This window comes from Perognathus longimembris, chromosome 28 (genome assembly GCF_023159225.1).
Source record: "Perognathus longimembris pacificus isolate PPM17 chromosome 28, ASM2315922v1, whole genome shotgun sequence".
Lineage (NCBI taxonomy): Eukaryota > Metazoa > Chordata > Mammalia > Rodentia > Heteromyidae > Perognathus > Perognathus longimembris.
Window position 1 is genome coordinate 77,935,870 of NC_063188.1, and position 11,318 is coordinate 77,947,187.

Consider the following 11,318-nt stretch of genomic DNA (forward strand, 5'->3'; position numbering starts at 1 on the left):
CCTGGGTAATGTCCCCAGCACTGAAAAAATAGACTTATACACAGATGTATCTTGATTTGTTTTTAATTTATGAGCTAGTACTAGGACTTGAACTCAGAGCCTCATGCTCTCATTTAGCTATTTGGCTCAAGACTGGTGCTCTACCACTTAAACCCACACCTCCACTTCCAGCTTTTTGCTAGTTAATTGGAGATAAGAGTCTTATAAAGCCAGGCAACAGTGGCTCATGCCTGTAGTTCTAGCTGCTCAGGAGGCTGAGATCTGAGGATCACAATTTGAAGTCAGCATAGGCAGAAAAGTCCACATGAGACTCTTACCTCCTTTCCAACTAACCACTCAAAAACCAAAAGTGGTGCTATGGCTCAAAGTGGTAGAGTGCTACCCTTGAGCAAAAGAGCTAGGGGCAGCATTCAGGCCCAGAGTTCAAGCCCCATGAATGACAAAAAAAAGTCACAAATTTTTCTGCTAGCTTGGATCCATGATCATCAGATGTCAGATTCCTAAGTAGCTAGGATTATAGTCATGAGCCACTATATTGCCTGGCTTATTCATTCCCTTACCAAACCCCCAAACCAGGGAAAGGGATCAATAGCTTTTATTTTTATTTTTATTTATTTATTTTTTTTTTTTGGCCAGTCCTGGGCTTTGGACTCAGGGCCTGAGCACTGTCCCTGGCTTCTTCTTGCTCAAGGCTAGCACTCTGCCACTTGAGCCACAGCGCCGCTTCTGGCCGTTTTCTGTATATGTGGTGCTGGGGAATTGAACCTAGGGCCTCGTGTATCCGAGGCAGGCACTCTTGCCACTAGGCTATATCCCCAGCCCTCAATAGCTTTTATTACCATTAAATAAAGCACTTTAACTTACAAGGTTAAAATCTAAAGAATAAACAAAATGTATTGTGGTAGTAATTCCCTTCATGATTATTTGTTATGTTTGTTTTCTTTCTCTTTTTTTTGCCAGTCCTGGGGCTTAAACTCAGGCAAGGCCTGGGCACCATCCCTGAGCTTCTTTTGCTCAAGGCTAGCTAGCACTCTACCAATTGAGCCACAGCACCACTTCTGGCTTTTTCTGTTTATGTGGTACCGAGGAATTGAACCCAGAGCTTCATGCATGCTAGGCAAACACTCTTCCACTAAGTCACATTCCCAGCACTCTCCACTTCTTTTTGTCTTATTCTGTGTGTGTGTGTATGTGTGTGTACATGCACATGCCCACATATATGTGCTCTGCTTGGGCTTGAATTCAAGGCTTTAAGCTCTCAGTTTATGTTCTCAAGGCTGGCAACTTTACCATTTGAGACATACCTGCACTTCTGGTTTTGTTTTGTTTTTACTGGTTAGTTGAACATTTCTACCTGGTTGCATTGAATGTGATGATGGCAGATCATCTCAGATTTCACCCTCCTGAGTGGCTAGGAATATAATCATGAGGCATTGGAGCCTGGCTCATATATATATATATATATATATTTTTTTTTTTTCTCAGACTGAAACTCCATACCAATTAAACATTAAGTTCCTATTTTTTTTTTTTTTTTTTGCCAGTTCTGGGCTTGGACTCAGGGCCTGAGCACTGTCCCTGGCTTCTTTTTTGCTCAAGGCTAGCACTCTGCCACTTGGGCCACAGCGCCACTTCTGGCCGTTTTCTATATATGTGGTGCTGGGGAATTGAACCCAGGGCTTCATGTATACGAGGCAAGCACTCTTGCCACTAGGCCATATTCCCAGCCCACTTCCTATTCTTTCTATCCCCAGATGCTGAGAATTCACATTTTACTTTCTAAGAATTTCACTACTCTAAGCAACTCATGAACTCAGAGTATTTGTAATTTTATGGCTGGTTTATTTCATTTAGTGTAAAGTCCTAAGGCTTGTTGTGGTATATGTCCTTTATTCCTTTTTTTTTTTTTTTTTGGCCAGTCCTGGGCCTTGGACTCAGGGCCTGAGCACTGTCCCTGGCTTCCTTTTGCTCAAGGCTAGCACTCTGCCACTTGAGCCACAGCGCCACTTCTGGCCATTTTCTGTATATGTGGTGCTGGGGAATCGAACCCAGGGCCTCATGTATACGAGGCAAGCTCTCTTGCCACTAGGCCATATCCCCAGCCCTATTCCTTTTTTTTTGAGGGGGGTGTTTTATAGGGCTTGAACTCAGGCCCACATGATTGCTTTCCTCTCTCCCCTAGTCCCTCTCTTCTCTCCTCCTGTGTGTGTGCTGGTAGTAGGCCTGGAACTCTGCCCTTGGGTTTTTTGTCCAAGGATTGGGCTCTTATCACTTGAGCCACAGCTCCATTTCAGCCTTTTTTCTGTGTATGTGGTACTGACTAATTGCACCTAAGGCTCAATGCATGCTAGGCAAGCACTCTACTACTAAGCCACATTCCCAGCCTGTATTTGTTAACTTTAAAGACTTGCCTACTTTTTGTGTGTCAGTCCTGGGGCTTGAACTCAAAAATGGGCATGCTGTCTTTGAGCTTTTTCACTCAATGTTAGCACTCTACCACTTGAGTCAAAACTCCACTTCTGGCTTTTTTTGGTGTGTGGTTAATTGGAGATAAGAGTCTCACAGACTTTTCTGCTCTAGCCGGCTTTGAAATCTGATCCTCAGATCTCAGCCAGTTAGGAATATAGCTAGGAATATAGGTGCCTGACTGGTTTGCTTACTTTTTGTTTTGGCCTTGAGCTGGTCTGGCCCCAATGATTCCATGGGATCCTCATGTGTGGGAATACCTGAAATGGTGTGATCACCAAGGGACCATAATCTATTGTCTAAAGCCTTCATTAATGAGGTATTTCAGTTCAGGCTCATACAGAGCAATGCCTACAGGAATTTGCCATTCAGCATCACAATTCTATCTGAATACTAACAGTGTAAGTGCAAACACATGAGGATGGCCTAGTGCATTCAAGAACTCACTCTGGCACCTCTGTTCTGGCTGAGATAGATATCCTCAGGCCTTATCTCAGAAAAACAGGGACTTAAGAGTTGAACTGGTCTGTTACTTTACTTTGTGAGCTGGACTTGAATCCAGTCCCCCCTGATCCCCAAAATGTCAACAAAAAAGATGGCATTTGACACCAAGCATACAATCCAGTTGTTTGGCTGGTTTTCACTCCCCAAATGCTGAATAAAATTTTTTGTGGGATGGGAATATGGCCTAGTGGTAGAATGCTTCCCTTGTATACATCAGGCTCTGGGTTTGATTCCTCAGCACCACATATATAGAAAAAGCCAGAAGTGGAGCTGTGGCTCAAGTGGTAGAGTGCTAGCCTTGAGCAAAAAGAACCTAGAGACAGTGCTCAGGCTCTGAGTTCAAGCACCAGGCCTGGCAGAAAAAAAATATTTTGTGTGTGCAAGTCCTGGGGCTTGAATTCCAGGGCCTAGGCGCTGTCCCCAAGCTACTTTGCTCAAGGCTAGCTCTCTTCAGCACTTCAGTCATAGCTCTACTTCTGGCTTTTCATTGGTTCATTAGAGATAAGAATCTCAGACTTTCCTGCCCAGGCTGGCTTCAAACCCAGATCCCCATATCTCAGCCTCCTGAGTAGCTAGGATTACAGGCCAGAGACCCTTGTTCCCCACCAGATACTTTACCCTTGATGTGGAGGATCAAGTTTACAAAATACAAAACTCAAAAAAAAATTCAAGGCTATAGAAACAGGATTAAACTAAACAATCTTCAAATATTTTATGTGATAGTTGAAGGACTTTCCTGTCTAGTTCCATTCTTTCTATGTAACAAAAGATGGGATAGGAAGGATTGACTCCCACCCTATTGTCCCAGTGGCATACAGACACCAGATAAAATCTCAGGTATGTGGGAACCTGCTTTGATATGCAGGCAGGGCTATTCACCCAGGCCCAGCTGTAAACAAACCTTTGTGGGCCCAAGGAAAAGCCACCAACTTGCTAGACCTAGTGGCCTTTCAATAACCTACCTCCTTGCTCAGACCCCATAGAAGCCTGGTCCCCAATTCACCTCCTCGCACAACCTCCAATCCCACAGGAAGGTCTGTGCCCCTGGATGTTCCTCAATAAACAGTCCTTGCTTGTTCACCATGGAGTCTGGCCTATTCCTTTTCCGTCTCCTCCATTTTCCTAACAACAGCCACTCTGTACCCTGCCCAGAATAATGTCTAATCTAGTAAATACTTGCTCTAATCACCTTACAAGTATAAACTCATTTAAAAATATTCACAGGTAACACCAAGGAACAAGCACTACTTTTTTTTTTTTTTTGGCCAGTCCTGGGGCTTGGACTCGGCCTGAGCACTGTCCTGAGCACTGTCCCTGGCTTCCTTTTTGCTCAAAGCTAGCACTCTGCCACTTGAGCCACAGCGCCACTTCTGGCCGTTTTCTGTATATGTGGTGCTGGGGAATCGAACCCAGGGCTTCATGTATATGAGGCAAGTACTCTTGCCACTAGGCCATATCCCCAGCCCCACAAGCACTACTTTTTAAAAACTTTATTTTGCCAGTCCTGGGGCTTGAACTCAGGGCCTGGGCACTGTCTCTGAGCTTCTTTTTTGCTCAAGGCCAGCACTCTACCATTTTAGCCACAGCGCCACTTCTGGCTTTTCCTGTATGTGGTACTGAGGAATCGAACCCAGGGCTTCATGCATGCTAGGCAAGCACTCTACCACTAAGCCACATTCCTAGCCAACAAGCACTACTTAGGCCCATTTTCCTGATTGGGAGTTTGAGCATCTAGGTTAATACCTAAGGGCAGTGTGTGACTTTGTGGGGGAGGGGCTGAAGTCAGTTAATGAGAAATATTTCTAAATTGTTACCCCCCTAAAGGGCAAGATAAGATCCTTCTCTTTCATTTTTCAACCTTTGCTCCTTTCTCAGTGCCCCAATCTTTCTCCTTTAGTCTGCTTCACAAAATGCTAAACTTTGCTGTTTGTCTGTTGTTTCCTAAATTAACACTTAAAGGTTGCATGCTTCCTGTTTTCAATTCTAAGTATATTTAAGTTTCTTTGGGGGGGCAGTGCTGAGGTTAAATTCAGGGTCTCAGGCTTACTAACTAGCTCTATCAATTAAACTAGGTCTTCAGCCCTAAAATCATTTTTCTACATAAAAATCCCAAAGGCTTCCTGGCACTGATTGGCTCACACCTGTAATCCTAACTACTGTGAGGCTGAGATCTGAGGATAGTTCCAAGCCAGGCCAGGCAGGAAAATCCATGAAACTCTTCTGTCCAGTAAACCACCAGAAAACTGGAAGCAGACCTGTGGCTCAAAGTGATACAGAGTGCTAGCCTTAAGCAAAAGCTCAGGGACTGTGGCTAAGCCCTGAGTTGAAGACCCATGACCTACCCAAATTTTTTTTTAAAAAGCACACATACAAAGACTGGAAGTGGAAGCTGTAGCTTAAAGTGCTATAATGATAGCCTTGAGCAAAAGAGCTGAGCGACAGACCCTACACATACACAAAAGCAAACTGGGCAGGCAGCAACTCACTCCTATAATCCTAGCTACTCAAGAAGCTGAGGATCTTCCCCTGGTGATTGGAAGCCAGGCCAGGCAGAGCTATCTGCTTGCGAAGACTCTTATCTCCAAATTAAGCAACTCCTCTCCAAAAAAAGGCCAAAAGTGGAGCAGTGACTGAAGTGGTAGAGCACTATTTTTTTCTGTTGGTTGTGGGGCTTGAACTTTGGGCCTTGGTGCTCTCCCTGACCTCTTCAGCTCAAGACTACCGCCCTACCACTTGAGCCACAGCGCCACTTCCAACTTTCTGGTGGTTATTTGGAGGTAAGAGTCTCTCATGGACTGCCCTTCCCTGGGCTCGCTTTGAACTATGACCTTCAGACCTCAACCTCCTGAGTAAGTAGGATTACAGGCATGAGCCACCAGCACCCGGCTCGAGCTACTCTTAAGGATGGCCCTCAGGGACCATGCCCGGGCTTTGAGTTCAAGCCCCAGTACTATCATAAAAACTGTTATATGCAAATTTGTTCACAAGATACTAAGAAGCCACATTTTGAAAGGGCCAATTGGGAGTATTTTTGTTGTTTGTGGGGCCTGAATCCAGGGCCTAGGCACTTAGGCACTGTCCCTGAACTCAAGGCTAGTACCACATGAGCCATAGCACTACGTCCAGTTTCCTGGTTGTTAATTAGAGATAAGAGTTTCATGGACTTCTGCCAGGGATGCTTTGAACCTTGATCCTCAGATCTTAGCCTCTTGAGTAGCTAGGATTACAGGCGTGATCCAACAGGCGCCTGGCTAGGAGTCTTTTTTTTTTCTTTTTTGCCCAGTCCTGGGGCTTCAATCTTTATTAGAAAGCCTGAAACTGCTGATGGACTCCAGTCTCAAAGATAAGCAGCCCAGAAAGTAGCTTGCACCTAGCTTTTAAAGGCACAAACCACTTGACTGGGATGGGAATGGAGCCTAACAAGAGTTAAGCAAAACAAACCATCTAGGAGAGTAATCAGGGGTGAGAATTCTCTGGAGCAAAACTTTCCCAGGGCTGAACAGCATGACTCATCTGCATATTCTCTGAAGCAAAGCTTTTCCCGGACTAAACAATATGACACATCTGCAATTCAAAGAATGCCCTGTTTTACCTCTTAGGCTTTTCTGAACTGGGTGAGAAGCCCCAACCACTGACGCCAGCCTGGCATGAGGGCAAGGTGATGTTACTTAGACCCACTATTCCTATTTCAAAACACACCCCAAAGCAAATTTTTGGTATTTTTCCCTGATAGAAGTTTTTTTTTCCTCCCATCCTGGAACAAAGACTTGTGTGAGGCCTCACAGTCTCACTTCATGCTGCTTGCATCACTGATCCCTCTGCAGATTGCAGTAATAATGGATTTGGTCTGTTATTACTATTCTTATTGTCAGTTGTGTGCGCAGGGTCTGGGCACTTGTCCCTGAGCTCTCTCGCTCAAGGCTAGTGTTCTACCACTTTGAGCCACAGCTGCACTTCTAGTTTTTGAGTGGTTAATTGGAAATACAAGTCCCATGCAGACTTTTTGCCCAGCCTGGCTTTGAACCATGATCCTCAGACCCCGGCCTCCTGAGTAGCTAGGGTGACAGGCATTGTTAAGGTAACTCAGTTGGCGAGAAACAGAGAAGCCACCCAGGTTGGTCCGTTTTGTTTTCTGGGTTCCAGCACTGTACCTCAGCACCTGGTGAATAGATGACCTCAGGGTCTAGTTGTTCTCCTGGACCTTCAGATCCACTTACAAAACAGCACCAACATCCTTCAAGAGAACAGGTCTAGCCCAGCCACTTTCTCAATTAGAAACAAAGTGTGTGATTTCCTTCTTATCAATGTAGTGAACGCCTACAATTCCTGGAGCCAGGATATAACCAGTAACTTATTATCCACCTCCTTCTCCTCTATCCCCTTCCTTCCTAGTCACTCAGATGATGAGCTGGTCCTGTTTATAGCTGTGTTTATTACTTTAGTTGGCCTTCCATAGCTATGGATTCAGGTAAGGATTTAAAATGTATGAAAGATAAAATGGAAAAAAAGCCTCTATACTAAACATGTGTGTGCGCTCACATGCATCAGTGCTGGGGCCTAAACCCAGGACCTGGGCACTGTCACTTTGTTTCATTGCTCAAGGATGGCATTTGAGTCACAGCTCTACTTCTGGCTTTTTTGATGTTTAATTGGAGATAAAAAGAGTTTCACAGTCAGGTGCTGGTGGATCCTGCCTGAAATCCTAGGTACTCAGGAGGCTGAGATGTAAGAACTGTAGCCCAGGTAGAAAAGTCCCAGGGAGACTTTGTTTTGCTGGTCCTGGGGCCTGAACTCCAGACCTGGATGCTATCCCTGGGATCCTTTGTGTGCAAGGCTAGCACTCTACCACTTGAGCCACAGTGCCACTTCCTTTTTCTTTGATTAATTGGAGAGATTAATTGGAGACGAGAGTCTCACGGAGTTTCCTACCCAGGCTGGCTCTGAAACCATGATCCTCAAATCATAGCCTCCTCCTGAGTAGCTAGGATTACAGGCATGAGCCACAAACACCAGGCTACTCTGAGAGGGTTGGTTTTTGTTTTTGTTTTTTTGCCAGACCTGGGGCTTGAACTCAGGGCCTAAGCACTATCCCTGGCTTCTTTTTGCTCAAGGCTAGCACTCTGCCACTTGAGCCACAGCACCACTTCCAGCTTTTCTTGTGTATGTGGTACTGAGGAATTGAACCCAGGGCTTCATGCTAGGCAAGCATTCCACTGCTAAGCCACATTCCCAGCCCCTACTCTGAGACTTTTAACTCCAATTAATCATTCAGAAAACAGTAAGTGGAGCTGTGGCTCAAGAGGTAGACCACTAGCCTTGAACGAGAGAGCTCAGGGACAGCACCCAAGTCCTAACTTCAAGCCCCACAACCAAGAGGAAAAAAGTTTCACAGACTTTCCTGCCCCAGCAGGCTTTGAATTGTAACCCTCAGATCTCAGCTTCCTGTGTAGCTAGGTTACAGGCATGCACTTGGTTGTTGTTTTTTTTCTTTTGCTTTTGGTGATGGTACTGAGAGTTTTAGCTTCAGGACTCGCTGCTCTTGCTGTGCTGGTAGATACCACTAAGCCACACTTCCAGCAACATCTTGCAACAAGTGCTGACTATAGTTGCCAGGGTTCCCTAAGCATTAAATTTGACAACTATTTACATAGCCTTACATTGTGTTAATCAGTAACCTAGAAAGGACTTTAAGTATACTGAAGGAGGTATAGAGGGTATACGCAAATACTACCCCCATATTATTTAAAGTGCTTAGCATGGAAGGACTGATATCTGAAGAGGTGGGGGGGAGTGCAGCTGATCCTCTAGATACCAGAGAACAATTGTACCATGAGAAGATAGTGCCTAGTTCTTGATGGCCACACCATAAGCTTTAAGTAGATAACAAGTCATGGGGTGTTTCCCACACTCCATCCTTCCACGTGATTCAAAGCAGACAACACCTAAGTATAGGGAGGCTCCAACTATTGTTGCTCAAACCTGAACTGAGATGCTGGACATGTTGGTACACATCAGTAGTTCCAGAATTTGGGAGGTTAAGTCAGGAAGATAGAGTTCTAAATCGGCCTAGGCCAAATAGTGAGACCTTATCTCAAAAAACACAAAGAAACTCGGTGAGGGTAAAAATGCAAGTTAAGCATGCTCAGAAGCTAGGTGTTGTAATCCCAGCTGCCCAGGGGGCTGAGATCTAAGGATTGAAGTTCAAAGCCAGTCCCAGTAGGGAGACTTATCTCCAAATTAACCATCAGAAAACCGGAAGTAGGGCTATAGCTCAAAGTGGTAGAGTGCTAGTCTTGAGCATAAAAGCTCAGGGACAGTGCCCAGGACCTGAGTTCAAGCCACATGAGGAGGGAAAAAAGGGTGCTCAGTCTGGGTGCCAGTGGCTCACACCTGTAATCCTAGCCACTCAGGAAGCCAAGATCTGAGGATCACAAGTCCAGCTGCAGTTAACCCCCCAAAAGCCGAAAGTGGAACTGAGGTTGGTGTGGTAGAGCACTTGATTTGAGCAAAAAGGCTCAGGGGCAGCGCTCAAATCCTGAGTCCAAGTCCCAGGATGATGTGCCTGCACGCGTACACACATACACAAAGTGCTGACACACACCGGAGGGGCCCTTATGCTCACAGCTCTGGGTGCCTTAAGAACCTACAGTCCAGGTGGGAGTGGGTGAGGGGCCCTCTAGTGGTGGACTTTTGGAATGCTAGAGAAAAGAAGGAGAGCGACCCACGGACTGGAGTCTCGTGGCTTGGGAAGGGGCGCAAATCGCCACCTGGGATGAACCATGATCGTCATGAAGAGGGACGCACAGTGGATCATTTCGTGCAGATCAGACCACTAAAGGAGGGTGTCCAACTTGCAACGTACTATTTTGTTTGGGGAAGGGGTGGGGGAGGAAGAGAAGTGCACCAAACGGTGAAGAAATTTCTGGTTGCTGAACTGTGACCAACCGGCTCATCCAGCCCCTGCCCTGATCTCTCTGCTCCCATCTGCCTCAGGCGGATCTCACACTCAGGTCAGCCCTCCATCTTCTCTCTTACTCAACACACTAGCTCACCCTGGACCCTCTGCTGCTGTGTTTTAAACGAGGTTCTTTAAGCCAGTTCTCAAGGCATTGGGGTGCGCAGTCGACTCAAGAGTCAGTCTTCCTAGGCCTTTTAGTCCGTGATTGTCCTTGTTTTTTTTTTTTTTTTTTTTTTTTTTCTGAAATCCGCGTGGCTTTAGGAATAATGTAGCCCCACCTCCTCTCTTGCACACTAGGCTCTCATTGGTCACTGCCCCAAGGCCTATGCAGTGACCTCTGGCTTCTTCTGAGGCTATGCTGGAGATTTTGGGAGTGGATGGTTATATCACCAGAGTAGATTCGTTCACCAATATTGTACAAGATCAGAAGAGGGTGCCTGCCATTGTAGGCAAGTGAAATAATACACCAGAATGTTTGGCACTTGCATCACAGCCTCCCTAACAAACAGGATTTTCCTGTCTGCTCCCATACTTATAGATTCCCTAGTTTCTCAATACAAACAGCGTTGCTTTGAGATGGCATGGACTAGTGTGAGACTGGTTATCCCTAAACCGTACACATGAGAGTGAACATCTTGTCTTCAGATACAATGCAGTAATAAAGTTGTGATAATGTTACTCTTCTGACAGAAAAAAAGTTTATAGCCAATGTTTAAGCCGTAATGGATGGGCACAGTAATATAAACCCAGCACTTGGAAGGCCTAAGCTATTACAAATAACAATAATAATAAAGGGCTGGGAATGTGGCTTAGAGGTAGAGTGTTTGCCTAGTATGCATGAAGCCCTGGGTTTGATTCCTCAGTACCACAAGAACAGAAAAAGCCAGAAGTGGTGCTGTGGCTCAAGTGGTAGAGTGCTTGCCTTGAGCAAAAGAAGTTCAGGGACCGTGCCCACACCCTGCGTTCAAGCCCCAGGACTGGCAAGAAAAGTTTTAAAAAAATGCCAGAGCCAGTGGCTCACTTGTATAATTCTAGCTACTCAGGAGGCTGAGATCTGGGGATCATGGTTCAAAACCAGCCCAGGCAGGAAAGTCTGTGAGACTCATCTCCCACAAATTACTCAGATAAAGCCAGAAGTAGTGCTGTGGCTCAAGTGGTAGAGGGCTAGCCTTTAGTAAAAGTAGCTCAGGGACAGAGTCCTAGCCCCAGGTCCTTCAAAAAAATAAAAAAGTAAAGAGGTTGAGTTGAAGGTCAACTAGTATGGAGTTTGCCTCCAATGTGAAAGGGCCTGGGCCCAATCCTGAATGCAGAAACAAAGCCAGGAGATGTGGCTCCACCCCTCTACTAGTACCTATTTGGGAAGTAGAGTTCCGAAATACTGTTCGAGGCC